Below are 22923 nucleotides of genomic sequence, written 5' to 3'. Positions count from 1 at the left end.
TGCAATACCATCTATATGAGAAACCGGTGAAAGAGCAAGCTGCAATACCATCTATATGAGAAACCGGTGGAAGAGCAAGCTGGAATGCCATCTACATGAGGCACTGATGAAAGAGTAAGCTGGAATGCCATCTACATGAGGCACTGATGAAAGAGCAAGCTGGAATGCCATCTACATGAGGCACTGATGAAAGAGTAAGCTGGAATGCCATCTACATGAGGCTCTGGTGAAAAGGCAAGCTGCAATACCATCTATATGAGAAACCGGTGGAAGAGCAAGCTGCAGTGCCATCTACATGAGGCACTGGTGAAAGTGCAAGCTGCAATACCATCTATATGAGAAACCGGTGGAAGAGCAAGCTGCAGTGCCATCTACATGAGGCACTGGTGAAAGTGCAAGCTGCAATACCATCTATATGAGAAACCGGTGGAAGAGCAAGCTGCAGTGCCATCTACATGAGGCACTGGTGAAAGTGCAAGCTGCAATACCATCTATATGAGAAACCGGTGGAAGAGCAAGCTGCAGTGCCATCTACATGAGGCACTGGTGAAAGTGCAAGCTGCAATACCATCTATATGAGAAACCGGTGGAAGAGCAAGCTGCAGTGCCATCTACATGAGGCACTGGTGAAAGTGCAAGCTGCAATACCATCTATATGAGAAACCGGTGGAAGAGCAAGCTGCAGTGCCATCTACATGAGGCACTGGTGAAAGTGCAAGCTGCAATACCATCTATATGAGAAACCGGTGGAAGAGCAAGCTGCAGTGCCATCTACATGAGGCACTGGTGAAAGTGCAAGCTGCAATACCATCTATATGAGAAACCGGTGAAAGAGCAATCTGCAGTGCCATCTACATGAGGCACTGGTGAAAGTGCAAGCTGCAATACCATCTATATGAGAAACCGGTGAAAGAGCAATCTGCAATACCATCTATATGAGAAACCGGTGGAAGAGCAAGCTGCAGTGCCATCTACATGAGGCACTGGTGAAAGTGCAAGCTGCAATACCATCTATATGAGAAACCGGTGAAAGAGCAAGCTGCAATACCATCTATATGAGAAACCGGTGGAAGAGCAAGCTGCAGTGCCATCTACATGAGGCACTGGTGAAAGTGCAAGCTGCAATACCATCTATATGAGAAACCGGTGAAAGAGCAATCTGCAATACCATCTATATGAGAAACCGGTGGAAGAGCAAGCTGGAGTGCCATCTACATGAGACACTGGTGAAAGAGCAAGCTGCAATACCATCTATATGAGAAACCGGTGGAAGAGCAAGCTGCAGTGCCATCTACATGAGGCACTGGTGAAAGTGCAAGCTGCAATACCATCTATATGAGAAACCGGTGAAAGAGCAATCTGCAGTGCCATCTACATGAGGCACTGGTGAAAGTGCAAGCTGCAATACCATCTATATGAGAAACCGGTGAAAGAGCAATCTGCAATACCATCTATATGAGAAACCGGTGGAAGAGCAAGCTGCAGTGCCATCTACATGAGGCACTGGTGAAAGTGCAAGCTGCAATACCATCTATATGAGAAACCGGTGAAAGAGCAATCTGCAATACCATCTATATGAGAAACCGGTGGAAGAGCAAGCTGGAGTGCCATCTACATGAGACACTGGTGAAAGAGCAAGCTGCAATACCATCTGCATGAGACACTGGTGAAAGAGCAAGCTGCAATGGCATCTGCATGAGACACTGGTGAAAGAGCAAGCTGCAATGGCATCTACATGAGACAATGGTGACAGAGCAAGCTGCAATGCCATCTGCATGAGAAACTGGTGAAAGAGCAAGCTGGAATGCCATCTGCATGAGACACTGGTGAAAGAGCAAGCTGCAATACCATCTATATGAGAAACCGGTGGAAGAGCAAGCTGCAGTGCCATCTACATGAGGCACTGGTGAAAGTGCAAGCTGGAATGCCATCTGCATGAGAAACCGGTAAAACAGCAAGCTGCAATGCCATCTGCATGAGACACTGGTGACAGAGCAAGCTGCAATACCATCTATATGAGAAACCGGTGAAAGAGCAATCTGCAATACCATCTATATGAGAAACCGGTGGAAGAGCAAGCTGGAGTGCCATCTACATGAGACACTGGTGAAAGAGCAAGCTGCAATACCATCTGCATGAGACACTGGTGAAAGAGCAAGCTGCAATGGCATCTGCATGAGACACTGGTGAAAGAGCAAGCTGCAATGGCATCTACATGAGACAATGGTGACAGAGCAAGCTGCAATGCCATCTATATGAGAAACCGGTGAAAGAGCAATCTGCAATACCATCTATATGAGAAACCGGTGGAAGAGCAAGCTGGAGTGCCATCTACATGAGACACTGGTGAAAGAGCAAGCTGCAATACCATCTGCATGAGACACTGGTGAAAGAGCAAGCTGCAATGGCATCTGCATGAGACACTGGTGAAAGAGCAAGCTGCAATGCCATCTGCATGAGAAACTGGTGAAAGAGCAAGCTGCAATGGCATCTACATGAGACACTGGTGAAAGAGCAAGCCGCAATGCCATCTATATGAGAAACCAGTGGAAGAGCAAGCTGGAATGCCATCTACATGAGGCTCTGGTGAAAAGGCAAGCTGCTGTAATGCCATCTACATGAGGCACTGGTGAGAGAGTAAGCTGGAATGCCATCTACATGAGACACTCGTGAAAGAGCAAGCTGGAATGCCATCTACATGAGGCACTGGTGAAAGAGCAAGCTGGAATGCCATCTACATGAGGCACTGGTGAAAGAGTAAGCTGGAATGCCATCTACATGAGAAACCGGTGGAAGAGCAAGCTGGAATGCCATCTACATGAGGCACTGGTGAAAGTGCAAGCTTGAATGCCATCTGCATGAGAAACCGGTAAAACAGCAAGCTGCAATGCCATCTACATGAGACACTGGTGACAGAGCAAGCTGGAATGCCATCTACATGAGGCTCTGGTGAAAAGGCAAGCTGCTGTAATGCCATCTACATGAGGCACTGGTGAGAGAGTAAGCTGGAATGCCATCTACATGAGACACTCGTGAAAGAGCAAGCTGGAATGCCATCTACATGAGGCACTGGTGAAAGAGTAAGCTGGAATGCCATCTACATGAGAAACCGGTGGAAGAGCAAGCTGGAATGCCATCTACATGAGGCACTGGTGAAAGTGCAAGCTTGAATGCCATCTGCATGAGAAACCGGTAAAACAGCAAGCTGCAATGCCATCTACATGAGACACTGGTGACAGAGCAAGCTGCAATGCCATCTGCATGAGAAACTGGTGAAAGAGCAAGCTGGAATGCCATCTGCATGAGACACTGGTGAAAGAGCAAGCTGCAATGCCATCTGCATGAGACACCGGTGAAAGAGCAAGCCGCAATGCCATCTGCATGAGACACTGGTGAAAGAGCAAGCTGCAATGCCATCTGCATGAGAAACTGGTGAAAGAGCAAGCTGCAATGGCATCTACATGAGACACTGGTGAAAGAGCAAGCCGCAATGCCATCTATATGAGAAACCAGTGGAAGAGCGAGCTGGAATGCCATCTACATGAGGCTCTGGTGAAAAGGCAAGCTGCTGTAATGCCATCTACATGAGGCACTGGTGAGAGAGTAAGCTGGAATGCCATCTACATGAGAAACTGGTGGAAGAGCAAGCTGGAATGCCATCTACATGAGGCACTGGTGAAAGAGCAAGCTGGAATGCCATCTACATGAGGCACTGGTGAAAGAGTAAGCTGGAATACCATCTATATGAGAAACCGGTGGAAGAGCAAGCTGCAGTGCCATCTACATGAGGCACTGGTGAAAGTGCAAGCTGGAATGCCATCTGCATGAGAAACCGGTAAAACAGCAAGCTCCAATGCCATCTGCATGAGACACTGGTGACAGAGCAAGCTGCAATACCATCTATATGAGAAACCGGTGAAAGAGCAATCTGCAATACCATCTATATGAGAAACCGGTGGAAGAGCAAGCTGGAGTGCCATCTACATGAGACACTGGTGAAAGAGCAAGCTGCAATACCATCTGCATGAGACACTGGTGAAAGGGCAAGCTGCAATGGCATCTGCATGAGACACTGGTGAAAGAGCAAGCTGCAATGGCATCTACATGAGACAATGGTGACAGAGCAAGCTGCAATGCCATCTGCATGAGAAACTGGTGAAAGAGCAAGCTGGAATGCCATCTGCATGAGACACTGGTGAAAGAGCAAGCTGCAATGCCATCTGCATGAGACACCGGTGAAAGAGCAAGCCGCAATGCCATCTGCATGAGACACTGGTGAAAGAGCAAGCTGCAATGCCATCTGCATGAGAAACTGGTGAAAGAGCAAGCTGCAATGGCATCTACATGAGACACTGGTGAAAGAGCAAGCCGCAATGCCATCTATATGAGAAACCAGTGGAAGAGCAAGCTGGAATGCCATCTACATGAGGCTCTGGTGAAAAGGCAAGCTGCTGTAATGCCATCTACATGAGGCACTGGTGAGAGAGTAAGCTGGAATGCCATCTACATGAGACACTCGTGAAAGAGCAAGCTGGAATGCCATCTACATGAGGCACTGGTGAAAGAGCAAGCTGGAATGCCATCTACATGAGGCACTGGTGAAAGAGTAAGCTGGAATGCCATCTACATGAGAAACCGGTGGAAGAGCAAGCTGGAATGCCATCTACATGAGGCACTGGTGAAAGTGCAAGCTTGAATGCCATCTGCATGAGAAACCGGTAAAACAGCAAGCTGCAATGCCATCTACATGAGACACTGGTGACAGAGCAAGCTGGAATGCCATCTACATGAGGCTCTGGTGAAAAGGCAAGCTGCTGTAATGCCATCTACATGAGGCACTGGTGAGAGAGTAAGCTGGAATGCCATCTACATGAGACACTCGTGAAAGAGCAAGCTGGAATGCCATCTACATGAGGCACTGGTGAAAGAGTAAGCTGGAATGCCATCTACATGAGAAACCGGTGGAAGAGCAAGCTGGAATGCCATCTACATGAGGCACTGGTGAAAGTGCAAGCTTGAATGCCATCTGCATGAGAAACCGGTAAAACAGCAAGCTGCAATGCCATCTACATGAGACACTGGTGACAGAGCAAGCTGCAATGCCATCTGCATGAGAAACTGGTGAAAGAGCAAGCTGGAATGCCATCTGCATGAGACACTGGTGAAAGAGCAAGCTGCAATGCCATCTGCATGAGACACCGGTGAAAGAGCAAGCCGCAATGCCATCTGCATGAGACACTGGTGAAAGAGCAAGCTGCAATGCCATCTGCATGAGAAACTGGTGAAAGAGCAAGCTGCAATGGCATCTACATGAGACACTGGTGAAAGAGCAAGCCGCAATGCCATCTATATGAGAAACCAGTGGAAGAGCGAGCTGGAATGCCATCTACATGAGGCTCTGGTGAAAAGGCAAGCTGCTGTAATGCCATCTACATGAGGCACTGGTGAGAGAGTAAGCTGGAATGCCATCTACATGAGAAACTGGTGGAAGAGCAAGCTGGAATGCCATCTACATGAGGCACTGGTGAAAGAGCAAGCTGGAATGCCATCTACATGAGGCACTGGTGAAAGAGTAAGCTGGAATGCCATCTACATGAGAAACCGGTGGAAGAGCAAGCTGGAATGCCATCTACATGAGGCACTGGTGAAAGTGCAAGCTGGAATGCCATCTGCATGAGAAACCGGTAAAACAGCAAGCTGCAATGCCATCTGCATGAGACACTGGTGACAGAGCAAGCTTCAATGCCATCTGCATGAGAAACTGGTGAAAGAGCAAGCTGGAATGCCATCTGCATGAGACACTGGTGAAAGAGCAAGCTGCAATGCCATCTGCATGAGACACCGGTGAAAGAGCAAGCCGCAATGCCATCTGCATGAGACACTGGTGAAAGAGCAAGCTGCAATGCCCTCTGCATGAGAAACTGGTGAAAGAGCAATCTGCAATGCCATCTACATGAGACACTGGTGAAAGAGCAAGCTGCAATGACATGTTGATGTGATACTTATGACAGAACAAGCTGGAATGCCATATACATGAGACACTGCTGAAAGAGCAATCTGCAATGCCATCTACATTAGACAAGGGTGAAAGAAAAAGCTGCAATACCATCTACATGAGACACTGGTGAAAGAGCAAGCTGCAATGCCATCTACATGAGACACTGGTGAAAGAGCAAGCTGCAATGACATGTTGATGTGATACTTCTGACAGAACAAGCTGGAATGCCATATACATGAGACACTGCTGAAAGAGCAAGCTGCAATGGCATCTACATGAGAAACTGGTGGAAGAGCAAGCTGGAATGCCATCTACACGAGGCACTGGTGAAAGAGCAAGCTGAATGCCATCTACATGAGGCACTGGTGAAAGAGTAAGCTGGAATGCCATCTACATGAGAAACCGGTAAAACAGCAAGCTGCAATGCCATCTGCATGAGACACTGGTGACAGAGCAAGCTGCAATGCCATCTGCATGAGAAACTGGTGAAAGAGCAAGCTGGAATGCCATCTGCATGAGACACTGGTGAAAGAGCAAGCTGCAATGCATCTGCATGAGACACCGGTGAAAGAGCAAGCCGCAATGCCATCTGCATGAGACACTGGTGAAAGAGCAAGCTGCAATGCCATCTGCATGAGAAACTGGTGAAAGAGCAATCTGCAATGCCATCTACGTGAGACACTGGTGAAAGAGCAAGCTGCAATGACATGTTGATGTGATACTTATGACAGAACAAGCTGGAATGCCATATACATGAGACACTCCTGAAAGAGCAATCTGCAATGCCATCTACATTAGACAAGGGTGAAAGAACAAGCTGCAATACCATCTACATGAGACACTGGTGAAAGAGCAAGCTGCAATGCCATCTTCATGAGACACTGGTGAAAGAGCAAGCTGCAATGACATGTTGATGTGATACTTCTGACAGTACAAGCTGGAATGCCATATATATGAGACACTGCTGAAAGAGCAAGCTGCAATGGCATCTGCATGAGACACTGGTGAAAGAGCAAGCTGGAATGCCATCTGCATGAGACACTGGTGAAAGAGCAAACTGCAATGCCATCTGCATGAGACACTGGTGAAAGAGCTACCTGCAATGCAATCTACATGAGACACTGGTGAAAGAGCAAACTGCAATGCCATCTGCATGAGACACTGGTGAAAGAGCTACCTGCAATGCCATCTACATGAGACACTGGTGAAAGAGCAAGCTGAAATGCCATCTGCATGAGACACTGGTGAAAGAGCAAGCTGGAATGCCATCTACATGAGACAGCGGTGAAAGAGCAAGCTGAAATGCCATCTGCATGAGACAGTGGTGAAAGAGCAAGCTGGAATGCCATCTGCATGAGACACTGGTGAAAGAGCAAGCTGGAATGCATTGTTGATGTGATAACTATGGAAGAGCTAGCTGGAATGCCATTTACATGATACACTGGCGAAAGAGCAAGCTGCGATGCCATCTGCATGAGACACTGGTGAAAGAGAAAGCTGCAATGCCATCTGCATTAGACACCGGTGAAAGAGCAAGCCGCAATGCCATCTGCATGAGACACTGGTGAAAGAGCAAGCTGCAATGCCGTCTGCATGAGAAACTGGTGAAAGGGCAATCTGCAATGCCATCTACATGAGACACTGGTGAAAGAGCAAGCTGAAATGACATGTTGATGTGATACTTATGACAGAACAAGCTGGAATGCCATATACATGAGACACGGGTGAAAGAACAAGCTGCAATGCCATCTACATGAGACACTGATGAAAGAGCAAGCTGCAATTCCATCTACATGAGACACTGGTGAAAGAGCAAGCTGCAATGCCATCTACATGAGACACTGCTGAAAGAGCAAGCGGCAATTACATGTTGATGTGATACTTCTGACAGAACAAGCTGGAATGCCATATACATGAGACACTGCTGAAAGAGCAATCTGCAATGCCATCTGCATGAGACACTGATGAAAGAGCTACCTGCAATGCCATCTGCATGAGACACTCGTGAAAGAGCAAGCTGAAATGCCATCTGCATGAGACACTGGTGAAAGAGCAAGCTGGAATACCATCTACATGAGACAGCGGTGAAAGAGCAAGCTGAAATGCCATCTGCATGAGACACTGGTGAAAGAGCAAGCTGGAATGCCATCTGCATGAGAAACTGGTGAAGGAGCAAGCTGCAATGCCATCTGCATGAGACACTGGTGAAAGAGCAAGCTGGAATGCCATCTACATGAGACACTGGTGAAAGAGCAAGCTGTAATGCCATCTACATGAGACACTGGTGAAAGAGCAAGCTGCAATTACATGTTGATGTGATACTCTGACAGAACAAGCTGGAATGCCATATACATGAGACACTGCTGAAAGAGCAAGCTGCAATGCCATCTGCATGAGACACTGGTGAAAGAGCAAACTGCAATGCCATCTGCATGAGACACTGGTGAAAGAGCAAGCCGAAATGCCATCTGCATGAGACACTGGTGAAAGAGCTACCTGCAATGCCATCTACATGAGACACTGGTGAAAGAGCAAACTGCAATGCCATCTACATGAGACACTCGTGAAAGAGCAAGCTGAAATGCCATCTGCATGAGACACTGGTGAAAGAGCAAGCTGGAATACCATCTACATGAGACACTGGTGAAAGAGCAAGCTGGAATACCATCTACATGAGACACTAGTGAATGAGCAAGTTGGAATGCCATCTACATGAGGCACTGGTGAAAAAGTAAGCTGCAATGCCATCTACATGGGACACTGGTGAAAGAGTAAGCTGGAATGCCATCTTCATGAGAAACTGGTGAATGAGCAAGCTGAAATGCCATCTCCATGAGACACTGGTGAAAGAGCTACCTGCAATGCCATCTGCATGAGACAGTGGTGAAAGAGCAAGCTGCTGTAATGCCATCTACATGAGACACTGGTGAAAGAGCAAGCTGCAATTCCATCTGCATGAGACACAACTGAAAGAGCAAGCTGCAATGCCATCTGCATGAGACACTGGTGAAAGAGCAAGCTGGAATGCCATATACATGAGACACTGGTGAAAGAGCAAGCTGGAATGCCATCTGCATGAGACGCTCGTGAAAGAGCAAGCTGCTATGACATGTTGATGTGATACTTCTGACAGAACAAGCTGGAATGCCCTATACATGAGACACTGCTGAAAGAGCAAGCTGCAATGCCATCTGCATGAGACACTGGTGAAAGAGCAAACTGCAATGCCATCTGCATGAGACACTGGTGAAAGAGCAAGCCGAAATGCCATCTGGCTGAGATACTGGTGAACGAGCTGCCTGCAATGCAATCTACATGAGACACTGGTGAAAGAGCAAACTGCAATGCCATCTGCATGAGACACTGGTGAAAGAGCTACCTGCAATGCCATCTACATGAGACACTGGTGAAAGAGCAAGCTGAAATGCCATCTCTATGAGACACTGGTGAAAGAGCAAGCTGGAATGCCATCTACATGAGACAGCGGTGAAAGAGCAAGCTGAAATGCCATCTGCACGAGACACTGGTGAAAGAGCAAGCTGGAATGCCATCTGCATGAGACACTGGTGAAAAAGCAAGCTGCAATGCCATCTGCATGTGACATTGCTGAAAGAGCAAGCTGGAATGCCATGTTGATGTGATAAATATGGAAGAGCTAGCTGGAATGCCATCTACATGAGACACCGGTGAAAGAGCAAGCCGCAATGCCATCTGCATGAGACACTGGTGAAAGAGCAAGATGCAATGCCATCTGCATGAGAAACTGGTGAAAGTGCAATCTGCAATGCCATCTACATGAGTCACTGGTGAAAGAGCAAGCTGGAATGCCATCTGCATGAGACAGTGGTGAAAGAGCAAGCTGCTGGAATGCCATATACATGAGACACTGCTGCAAGAGCAATCTGCAATGCCATCTACATTAGACACGGGTGAAAGAACAAGCTGCAATGCCATCTACATGAGACACTGATGAAAGAGCAAGCTGCAATGCCATCTACATGAGACACTGGGGAAAGAGTACGCTGCAATGCCATCTACATGAGACACTGGTGAAAGAGCAAGCTGCAATTACATGTTGATGTGATACTTCTGACAGAACAAGCTGGAATGCCATATACATGAGACACCTCTGAAAGAGCAAGCTGCAATACCATCTGCATGAGACACTGGTGAAAGAGCAAACTGCGATGCCATCTGCCTGAGACACGCGTGAAAGAGCAAGCTGAAATGCCATCTGCATGAGACACTGGTGAAAGAGCAAGCTGGAATGCCATCTGCATGAGACACTGGTGAAAGAGCAAGCTGGAATGCCATCTGCATGAGACACTGGTGAAAGAGCAAGCTGGAATGCCATGTTGATGTGATAACTATGGAAGAGCTAGCTGGAATACCATCTACATGATACACTGGCGAAAGAGCAAGCTGAAATGCCATCTCCATGAGACACTGGTGAAAGTGCTACCTGCAATGCCATCTCCATGAGACACTGGTGAAAGAGCAGGCTGAAATGCCATCTGCATGAGACACTGGTGAAAGAGCAAGCTGGAATACCATCTACATGAGACAGCGGTGAAAGAGGAAGCTGCTGTAATGCCATCTACATGAGACACTGGTGAAAGAGCAAGCTGCAATTCCATCTGCATGAGACACTGGTGAAAGAGCAAGTTGCAATGCCATCTGCATGAGACACTGGTGAAAGAGCAAGCTGGAATGCCATCTACATGAGACACTGGTGAAAGAGCAAGCTGGAATGCCATCTTCATGAGACACTGGTGAAAGAGCTACCTGCAATGCCATCTACATGAGACACTGCTGAAAGAGCAAGCTGGAATTCCATCTGCATGAGACAGCGGTGAAAGAGCAAGCTGCTCTAATGCCATCTACATGAGACACTGGTGAAAGAGCTAGCTCGAATGCCATCTACAAAAAACACTGGCGAAAGAGCAAGCTGGAATGCCATCTGCATGAGACACTGGTAATAGAGCAAGCTGCAATGACATCTACATGAGACACTGGTGAAAAGGCAAGCTGCAGTACCATCTGCATGAGACAACGGTGAAAGAGAAAGCTGCAAGGACATGTACATGAGACACTGGTGAAAGAGCAAGCTGGAATGCCATCTACATGAGACACTGGCGAAAGAGCAAGCTGCAATGACATGTACATGAGACATTGATGAAAGAGCAAGCTGCAATGCCATCTGCACGAGACACTGGTAATAGAGCAAGCTGCAATGACATCTACATGAGACAATGGTGAAAAGGCAAGCTGCAATACCATCTGCATGAGACACAGCTGAAAGAGAAAGCTACAAAGACATGTACATGAGACACTGGTCAAAGAGCAAGCTGGAATGCCATCTGCATGAGCCACTGATGAAAGAGCAAGCTGCAATGCCATCTGCTTGAGCCACTGGCGAAAGAGCAAGCTGCAATGCCATCTACACGAGACACTGGTGAAAGAGCGTGCTTGAATGACATGTTGATGTGATACTGATGAAAGAGCAAGCTGGGGTGATAGCTACAGACATGAGACACTGGTGAAAAAGAAAGCTGCAATGGCATCTGCATGAGACACTGGTGAAAGAGAAAGCTGCAATGGCATCTGCATGAGACACTGGTGAAAGAGAAAGCTGCAATGCCATCTGCTTGAGCCACTGGCGAAAGAGCAAGCTGCAATGCCATCTACACGAGACACTGGTGAAAGAGCATGCTTGAATGACATGTTGATGTGATACTGATGAAAGAGCAAGCTGGGGTGATAGCTACAGACATGAGACACTGGTGAAAAAGAAAGCTGCAATGGCATCTGCATGAGACACTGGTGAAAGAGAAAGCTGCAATGGCATCTGCATGAGACACTGGTGAAAGAGAAAGCTGCAATGCCATCTGCATGAGACACTGGCGAAAGAGCAAGCTGAAATGCCATCTCCATGAGACACTGGTGAAAGTGCTACCTGCAATGCCATCTCCATGAGACACTGGTGAAAGAGCAGGCTGAAATGCCATCTGCATGAGACACTGGTGAAAGAGCAAGCTGGAATACCATCTACATGAGACAGCGGTGAAAGAGGAAGCTGCTGTAATGCCATCTACATGAGACACTGGTGAAAGAGCAAGCTGCAATTCCATCTGCATGAGACACTGGTGAAAGAGCAAGTTGCAATGCCATCTGCATGAGACACTGGTGAAAGAGCAAGCTGGAATGCCATCTACATGAGACACTGGTGAAAGAGCAAGCTGGAATGCCATCTTCATGAGACACTGGTGAAAGAGCTACCTGCAATGCCATCTACATGAGACACTGCTGAAAGAGCAAGCTGGAATTCCATCTGCATGAGACAGCGGTGAAAGAGCAAGCTGCTCTAATGCCATCTACATAAGACACTGGTGAAAGAGCTAGCTCGAATGCCATCTACAAAAAACACTGGCGAAAGAGCAAGCTGGAATGCCATCTGCATGAGACACTGGTAATAGAGCAAGCTGCAATGACATCTACATGAGACACTGGTGAAAAGGCAAGCTGCAGTACCATCTGCATGAGACAACGGTGAAAGAGAAAGCTGCAAGGACATGTACATGAGACACTGGTGAAAGAGCAAGCTGGAATGCCATCTACATGAGACACTGGCGAAAGAGCAAGCTGCAATGACATGTACATGAGACATTGATGAAAGAGCAAGCTGCAATGCCATCTGCACGAGACACTGGTAATAGAGCAAGCTGCAATGACATCTACATGAGACAATGGTGAAAAGGCAAGCTGCAATACCATCTGCATGAGACACAGCTGAAAGAGAAAGCTACAAAGACATGTACATGAGACACTGGTGAAAGAGCAAGCTGCAATGCCATCTGCTTGAGCCACTGGCGAAAGAGCAAGCTGCAATGCCATCTACACGAGACACTGGTGAAAGAGCATGCTTGAATGACATGTTGATGTGATACTGATGAAAGAGCAAGCTGGGGTGATAGCTACAGACATGAGACACTGGTGAAAAAGAAAGCTGCAATGGCATCTGCATGAGACACTGGTGAAAGAGAAAGCTGCAATGGCATCTGCATGAGACACTGGTGAAAGAGAAAGCTGCAATGCCATCTGCATGAGACACTGGTGAAAGAGCAAGCTGGGGTGACCTCTACATATACGACTGGTGTTAGAGCAAGCTGGAGTGACACATGTGATAAAGCAAGGAGACGCTATCCAGAAGTAATGGGGCAGCAACATGGTTATTGAGTTCGAACTATAGCGACCTACTTCGAAAAAAGAGTAATTAAGAAACACATTTCTAAAGAGGGATTTGGGAAAAGTAAACTAGCCTAAAAATCTGACCGAACATTGATGCAAATGTAGAGATGCTTAGACGTGTATCGGGGTTGGGGGGGGGGGGAGGGAGTTACAGCAGCCGTCTGTGCTTGAAGCAGCACAGGAAATCAAAGTCTACACATAGCTGCAAAATGCGCATTGGCAATGCCAACAGTTTTTGCTTTTGTGTAGGCCTAGGAAAGGCATGTTCCAGGCACTGCCTTAGTAGTATTAACTGGCCATCAATGGTAGCAGCTGTAAAATGGTGGTAGCACCTGGGCATATACTAGAAGTGCATGACAAATGTTAAATATAAATATATATATATATATATATATATATATATATATATATATATATATATATATATATATAGATATATTACATGGACGCGCTAGCGTCCATGTAGTTATGGTTAAATTGGTGTTTCCATAGGAAGAGCATTTTTTGGGTGGCTTATAACTTCGCTCCCTCTGGATGAATCCTCACCAAACTTTGCAGAAAAAGTATATGGCCCACTCTGAATTTTTTGCAGAGTTTGGAGAGGTTTGGTCTAGGGGGGGCAAAGTTATAAGGGGGGTCCCAAAACTTTTGTTTTTTCCTATAGACATAATGGGAAAAAACTTTGCGCACAGCCACAGGCCAAACCGCTGGACGGATTTACACCAAATTTGCGGCAGGAGCGGGGGCTTGGTCCCGAAAGCGTGCTTTTGCAAATTTGGTGTAAATCCATCCAGTAGTTTTTTTATAAAATGACCAAAACGTAAGGCAAAAAAATTAGTGATATCTGTGTTCGCTTCGCGGACGGACTTCCCTGCTCGCTCCTCTGACAGCACCCCGATTGGCCCATGGCCTTGCGTCATGTCCGCGGACATGTTACGTGTTCGCTGATTGGACGGCGAGGGGCGTGGAGCGCGTCAGATTTTCTGTGGCGCTCGCCATCTTGTATTCGTCGTCGACCGCGTACAGCGCGGTGAAACGTGGATAAAAAATTGTATTTAGTGCCGTGTGTTGGTGTGTAAGAGTGTTTGGGGAGGGTGGGGGAGTATGAGATAGGTTCAATGTTTTGTTTTTTATGTGCTAGATGTTTTTGTTGCGTTCGATTTGTCAGCGGAGAACACGGCTGTTCTGACATTTTGTAAATAAACTAAATGGTGGGGTGTTTAGAGGATAGAGTATGCGTCATTTTTGTTCGCAAGGAAGGTAAAAATGAGCTATGAACACTCGCGGTGTACTTAATTCTTTGTAAATACACAAACTGGGGGTGTCCTCAGGACGCTGTCCGTATTGTAATCTGTCTAGTTGAATGTGTTCTAAGAACACTCACGGTGTCCCGAAATGGTTGCAATTACACAAAATGGGGGTGTTCTGAGAACGTTGTTTGTATTGTTTGTTGTCAGGGTGAAAGTGTTTTAAGACCACTCCTTTTGTCCGCTAATAGTACAATTTCCTATGGGCGTCAACCGACTTTTTGTCCACTAAAGAAACGATAAATCCGGCTGGTGTGCGCCGACATTATGTGATAATCCTATGACTGGCGCTATTGACCTGGCTGACTTGATTTTGCGACACTAAATCATATCTCCCGCCCCTAAACCGGATATTATCAAAGCATTCATATTCCCCGCCTCTCTCTGTGACGTTACAGGGTGCGTCATCAAACGTGCCTAGTTCTCTGCAGTCCTAAATGACTTTACACAGAACCCGGAAGACAACACATATTATGACACAACATAGCGCGCCACAATTCGGAATATGAAACAGTGATTTAAAAGCAAACAGCAAGATTGTAAATTTTGTAAAGTACATTTATTTGACATCAAATGTTTAGAGAATATTCAGCAATTTGCATTTGTCTTTGTTGTCGATCCACAAAAGTTCATGTTGAGGCACGTGATGTTCCTTTGCGCTACAGAGGGTGTTAGATCAGCTTACAACTCAGTGCGCCACAATTCGGAATATGAAACTGTGGTTTAAAAGTAAACAGCAGGATTGTACATTTGGTAAAGTACATTTATTTCACATGAAATGTTTAGTGAATATTCAGCGATTTGCTATTGTCTCTGCTGTCGATCAGCAAAAGTTTATTTTGAGCCACGCGTTGTTCCTTTGCGGTAGATAGGCTGTTGGTTTATGATAAAAGCAGTAAATGGTCGCTCTGATAATCGGAAGGTTGCTCCAACAACGAGCCATTAGACCACCCTATTGGTTGGTATGTTGTTTGTAGTCGCTAGTACTGCGTAAGGGCATATTGGTCCTTGGCGATTGTCCCATACAATGGTGAGGGTCATGAAGTTGCATATTTGGACCTGCACCTGGCAGTTGAAGACCCCATCCGCTGGAGTCTGTAAATCGTGACATAGGCAAAATGGGGCCACATACCTGTTTTAAAAAACATAAATTAGTCTCACCAGCCGATCTTCATTAAAAATCATAATTTTATTTATTTGGGCGTGAAAGAGAGTATGTTAATAATAAAATAATAATATTTTCCAATTCATATAGCGCTAAGAACCGTGAGGTATCTAAGCGGTGCTTATTATTAACCACGGTGTGTGGTGCTCATTTATCGACCACGGAAGGATGAAAGGCTGAGTTTGGCCTTGCCGGGATTCAAACTTGTGTTAGCAAGCTGTGCACGGATGTCAAAGCCAGCGTTGTACTCGCTGTGCCACTTGACAGGCTACAGTGAAGTGGCACAGCGAGTAGAGCACTTGACCGCCTATAGACCGGTTAAATTATTTCTATTAACCCACCCTGTGTCATCTGCCTTTTTCAGAGCCCTCTAAACGACAGGGGATCAATTCAGCAGTGATAGTGCGTGGTAGAAAACATTATGCCACTTTCAACGAACAAGTTCAACTTGAGCGGTCTTTAATGCTACGCTATTGTAATTATATTTGGTATAAAATAATCTAAAGGGTTACTTACAGTACAATTGCAATTTCCATTGTCGACGAGTAGTGCAGTCCCAAAATGCGACTCCGCGTGTGCGAACAATCTTTCGCATAGTGATATAATATATAAAAGTGGTTTCGTTTCAGAAATTTCATCCTTATCTTCTCTTACGTTTTAGCAACACTCCTTCAAGAGAAGTATTTCATCACAATCTCTGTCTGTCAAGGTCAAAACACAGTACAACCTTATAGTCCGCTTCGTGAGCCTCTCCGGGGCCCGAGAAAAAAATGGAAGCAGCTGACCTTCACTGTGAACGAGCATAAATTCTTACTTTGCAACATTCTGTGTAAAGCCATCTGTAGAAGTTGGTTTTTGCACGCCATGTTTGTATATTGTTTGCGTGATATTAAAAAAAGTTTGTTTAAGGGACGTTATGGTTCTAAGTACAGCCGAAAGACCCCTGAAAATCGCAAGTTATGGTAAGCTATGAAAAATAACTCGCGCCACCATCGTGCACTGATAAGACTAACACTCAGGACATCAAAGATGACATCGCAAATGTCATTGATGAAATCACTGATGACATCACATGTGTATGTACTTTTCATGGAATTTGTGTACTAGGGATTTTTATTATAATGTTGCGAAAAAAGTGTCAAGGATATTGCAATAAATATCATACCGTTATTAGTGCTTTGAACGATGCATTGATATAAATAGCATTGTATTATGGAATTCTATCTAGTATACTGAGCTACTAATGGAGAAACATAGCATTGTGTGCAGAGTACAAGATGAAAGTATAATATTTGTAATGTTAATATGTTGAATAATGAAATGATAATTGTCCTGAAATGTTCGAAAATTCACAAAATGGGGGTGTTCTGAGGACGTTATTCGTATTATGTGATTGCTTAGCTGTATGAAATGAGGGAATGGCACAGAGAGTAAAGTGGAGGCCGTCCGTGGACACCGCGGCTGTTTGTGGACAGGGCGTGCTACATCCGGGTTTTTCCAGGAAATCCAACATGGAAAGAAGACTGTACGGATCAGCCAATCAGATGTCGGGGTTGTGGATTTGTGTTGAAAGAGACTGTGTGTGGTGAAGATGGCAGAAGTAGAGAAAGTCAGGGTGTTGGTGCTTGGAGATATGTTTGTGCATGGTTTACAACAGTATGCTCAATGCAGGCATGTTGCAAAGAACTTTGATGTGAAAGGAGTGGAGGTGGTGTGGAGCACTGTGCCTGATTGCAATGTACAGGGAATTGTACAAGTTTGTGAGGATATGGCCACGATGAACAGTCCGCATGTGGTAGTTTTGCACTATGGTGCTTTCCATTTGGGAAACGTCAGTGCCCCTACTTTGTTGACTGATTTGGAATGCTTGGTTGTCATCAATGACATTTGTGATGTCATCTTTGATGTCCTGGGTGTTAGTGTTAGCAGTGCATGGTGGCGCAAGTTATGGTTGCTTATGTTACCATAACCGCCGAATTTCAGGGGTTTTTCGGTTTTACTTTGAACCATAACATCCCTTTAACAAAGTTTTTTCACTGAATTTCATAGGTTTTTAGTAGCACAACTTAACCATAACGTCCCTTTAACAAAGTTTTTTTACTGAATTTCATAGGTTTTTAGTAGCGCAACTTAACCATAACGTCCCTTTAACAAAGTTTTTTCACTGAATATATATATATAATATATATATATATATATATATATATATATATATATATATATATATATATATATATATATATATATAGTGTTGGCTTTGCCAATGCTTGTTTTAAAACAAGACTCCAGTGAAGGACACACAAGTGGCTGATTTCAGACCTAGTTAAAACATTTGTATTACACCAGTTACAGCACCATTACAGCGCCAATTTAGTCATTAACTTTCAAAAGACTGCTTTAAAAAAAAACTGGCATACACTTTGAGCTCAAAGGTTGATAAACGCAGCTGAAAGAGGTTGTTTTTTGGAGGGTGAGGGGCACAAAGTGGTTGGGAATGGCCATAGGGATTAACATGTCCATGGGTAGTCATTGGTTGGGTAAATCAACCAACACCTACAATCTTTGTATCCCTCCTTGTGTGCCATTTCTCTTTAGCTACACACTATTGCAATAGTTTGGTTTTATAGGTGGTGCTAAAAGCCAAAACGAACCAGGTGCAACCTCTTATCTTTGAGCTTCGATGATCGAAAACATGGAGCAACACTATCCTTTCCTTTAGCACACAAAACATGGACATACTGGCAAAGTGAGAAGGGGACCCTCAAACTGGCATAAGTGACATGTTGATGATTGAGATGATGATAATAGCGTCTTATGTGTTGCCAAATGCTGTGGTGTCTTCCTTAGTGCTGTCTCAGGACCAGAGCCAGAGCGTGATGAGACTGCGAGAGGTGGGTGGAGAGTGTGATTCGGGTTGGGTACCCGAGAAAAGGTTCTACTCGCTGGCTGCTGTTCTGGTGGCCTTGCAGTGTCACTCCAAGCAGTGGCTCACTTTGATGCAAATACTGTGCTGTGAGGATGCAGAGGTATGCAGCTGGCCATGGTCTTGAGAGGTATTCTTCCCCCTCCTTCGCAACGGAAGAAATTAATATGTTAAATTGTAGGTGATCTCTTTGGATAACTCCTGCACATATGCAGACAGTTAGCAAGGACATTATTACGGATTATTATTATTATTATTATTATTATTATTATTATTATTATTGTATTTATTGAGAGCGGACCCGGCTTCGAGAAGCAACAGAGCGCTTTACAGAGATATACAACAATACAGATACATAACGAAGTGCTTTATATAGGTATAGAACAGTACAGATACATAACGGAGTGCTTTACAGAGGTAACAACTGAACAGCTATACAGCAGGAGGTGGGATACAGAGCGACACAGCTGTACCGGGTGGCGGGAAGGAGAGGGGCCAGTGGCATCTAGCGATCAGGTGTCACGAGGGGCGATGTGATGGCCTAGGTGTTGAGGCGTAGAGATTCCTTGAAGAGGTGGGTCTTGCGTTATTTTCTGAATTGTAGGAGCGTGGGGGCATGTCTGATGCTGACGGGGATGCATTATGCGACTGTGTACATTTAAACTATTCCGAAAATCCAACAATAATATTTCCTCTAGGACGACTGTCAATAAAAGATCTGTCCATCGCGGCCTGTGCATTGCAAAACTCTCCTTTCATCTTGATTCTTGGGGAAACAATCCTTCTCCTAATACCCTCCCCCTGCCCACCTCCATGTTCCTTTGCCTCTAATCTGGGGGACACCACTGGAAACCCTACGCTGAGGCTATTTCCCTTGTCCCTGTGGCCCCACTGCACAGTCCGCTCACCCTCCTCCCCGACCAAAGACCCACCAATCTCCTCAACTTCTCACACATGTCCCTCCAATGGCCTGGCCTGACTCCCCCCTTTCACGTAAGACCCATGGGGAAAGGATGCCCTTTTTCCAAAATCACCACAGAGGCTCAGAAAAACATATGAATGTGACTGGTATATATCCTGTTGTCTTTAATAAATTGTCAAATAACCTGTTCTGAAATCGCCTTGCAGGGTTGTCCAACGCCAGGCCTCGAGGGCTGGAATCCTGACAGGTTTTCAGGATATTCCTCATTAAGTTTCTTCATACCCCTGGGTGTGGTGATAAGGTTTTCACAATTCAGACGGAAATGGAAATGGGTCAGGCAGGCCTTGTTAACTCTTTTACTTCGCCTGCAAGAGATTGGGTACTGGAGGTCTTGACTCTCATTACCCGGAGAAGACGAATTGCCTGTATCCCCGGGGAGTGTCTTAAGAATGGATAATAGTATCACTATGGAGCATCCTATCAATCCTGCTGTCTCCTCTGCCCATGAGGGAAGTGAGAATCTTACAGGAAACAACATGGAGCATCCGAAGTCATCTGTTGGTGTCTCGCAAGAGGAGACTGGATCCTTCCCATCCCTCCCAGATCAATCAATACTTGATCAGTGGCTGGATCTCATGGCCAGTATTGCTAAGGAGCTGCTGCTATGCACAAGCCCCTTCGATCTGCGCCTTTTAGTAGATTCACTAAGGAAATTGGCTGTGGATCCATGTTCATTGAGTAAGAATATGGCCTCACAAACAAATGAATCCTTTAGTCCAACTGATGGGATCCAGACAGGTAACTTGGATAAGGCCTGTCAAGTCAACTTTCAAAAAGAGCTGCTAGACAAGGCCTCACAATCTGATCGTTGTAGCAGTGAAGTTCCGGCACTTGACAGGTCCCCTTTGTCTATTAACAAAAGTATTATAACCACCAAAGTCCAACACTGTCAGTTCTGCCCTGGAACCATCTGCTGCCATTTCCAGCATCCGCACAGAAATCGGGCCAAGAGGCCTATTAACCTTCTATACAGATGAATTCCCTTCCCAAGTTGGGATCCTCCCAGAACTTGTGTATAAGAAAGTGTCATATGCCCAAAATAGAAGACATGAGCACTCAGGATTTTTTTATGCACCAGAGAAATTTCATTATTACTAATATCAGCAAGGTTAATGGTCAGGAACCCAAAGAAGCTCTGCGGGTTAAGGTCTCAGCCTGGCTTAGATAGAGAACTGGACCAGGTGTGGTCAGACTATCGGATCTTAGAATTCTCTGTAGGCTGGATCTGAAATACTGGAGCCTGCATGGGAACAAGGATTGCGTCCTAGTGGGTTGTGGGACTAGTACCCTCCCTGCGTTCCTAAGACTGTGTAGATACATTCCGAGGGAATCCTCCAGCTGTAATCTGATCATTTGATCACGCATTTCGTTTAAGGAGGCTTCTCTCTCTGGTCTACATTTTTTAGGTCTACATTATTCCCTGTTTTTTTGCAGTCCTGTGTTTTGTATATTGTTGTTGATATATCCTGCCTGTTTTTGCCTCACGTAAGATTTGTTTGTATTGTTTGCTTTTTGTTTGCCTGCGCCCTTAAGCCTCTGGGTACCTGGAGCACAATATAAATAATAAACATAAACATAAACATAAGATTGATGAGATGCACTTGCATACAGTGAATCTGAATGTATGCACATTTTCCTCATGCATATTAATGAGGGATATCCTGAAAACCTATTAGGATTCTGGCCCTCGAGGCCTGGAGTTGGACATCCCTGTGGGTCACTCTACTAAACCTAGTGGAACTTTAAGTGTTGCATCTGATGTGTTTCTCTGGTGCCTGTCTTCGAAGTTGCACTCCTTCTCTATGCACATATTTAGATATGGATGCTGGGATGAGAGTAGACATGGCTGAGCCATCCCTATGATGTTTTAAGTTCCTATGCAGCACTAATCCGTCATGATAGATCTCACATTGGCTACATTTCTAGAGGGCATTATCATGTCATTAAAGACTGCACATGGCAGCCCTTGTCTGTATTGCTCTTTCAGTTCCTCTTGCCTTTGGCGTTCTGAATAAGTCATGGATGGTTGTTGAGAAATTCCGGCCCTGCCTGTTACATACATAGGGCTGACAGTGACACATTGTAGTTCGCAGAACTGCATTTTTCTGTTACCAGTAACCGCATCTGATTGAATAAATAATCCATGGCCAAATTCAAATACTTATATTCTATTTAATAACTGCAAGCTTCAATGCTGCGCCAGTTTCTTTTTTTTTACTCCTGCTAGCATTCCAGACTGCAGCTGTCCTCTTCCTAGCCAAGGGCACTCGACCACAGGCTTGGATGCCAACGCTGAACTCGGTGGGCAGTTGCCAGGATTGCATTTAAGCCAGAATATTCAGGGCTGGTTTGCCCAAGCTCCTCATAACTGCTTTACCTGGCCAGGGACTTTATTATTTATCAGGAATTGCTTTCAAATAAAATAAATGGATGAACCTAATCAAATGATATTCAGACAAAAACTTGACGCCTTGAAAAATGAAGTGGGGGTGGGGGGGTGGGACGAGGGAAAAACAAAAGATTCTTTTATTTTGCCCACCACCAGCATCTTTTCACAGGAAAGAGGGTCCTGTGATTACCAATGCAAGGTATCTTATGGATGAAACATTCCCAGGAAGTTTCTCTCCAGGGACCTTTTTACTGGCTCAGCCAATAATACTCATAGTTGACCAATTCTCCCAAAATGAAATAGAAAAGATTATGAACCAATGAACAACAGGGAATCTCTTTCCTGATAAGCCTCCATGCGCTTCATCCATAAAGGTAATTCCACTGCATAGAATCCCTTTTGCAGGCATGGATTCAAGCCAATATACTATTTTTGGTTTGGGTATGTTTGACCTTGTGCAAATTGGCCTCTGCAATTTGACCTAAAAACATTTGACCTTTTGACCAAATTGACCTCCATTGTTAAGGATGTGGGGGACACCCCTGCACTCCCCTTTTGACCTACTTACATAAACATGAGGAGCGGGGGACACCCCCGCAACCCCTGCTCCTCATGTTCAGTTAAATAGGTATGCACCTATTCGACCTAAAACAAAAAGATCATTTTGGACCACTCAGAAAAGGTCAATGTGGTCAAAAGGTTGCATGTTTTAGGTCAAATAGGCTAATACCTTATTTTTCACTACATTGCTGTACCTGCTGTAATCATTGGAGACTGCTCTGTCCGTAGAGCTCTGACAGCGAACTCCCAAGAGGTGTGGACATTGAAGGTGTCTGCAACACCCATGATCCCTTAGCGTTGACCATGCTGGATAGGGCTGGAGGGAGTTATAGTCCAAAACATCTGGAGGG

General features: G+C 45.4%; 1 protein-coding gene across 1 annotated transcript in view; it reads left to right on the top strand.

Annotated features, from left to right (window-relative positions):
* The window catches only part of PODXL2 (podocalyxin like 2), a 586345-nt gene that overhangs the window by 333673 nt on the left and 229749 nt on the right, over positions 1-22923 (top strand). The gene's annotated exons all lie outside the window — the stretch shown is intronic.

This window comes from Ambystoma mexicanum, chromosome 2p (assembly GCF_040938575.1).
Source record: "Ambystoma mexicanum isolate Mex_15411 chromosome 2p, UKY_AmexF1_1, whole genome shotgun sequence".
NCBI classification, from domain to species: domain Eukaryota; kingdom Metazoa; phylum Chordata; class Amphibia; order Caudata; family Ambystomatidae; genus Ambystoma; species Ambystoma mexicanum.
This window is presented reverse-complemented; position numbering and strand designations above follow the sequence as displayed.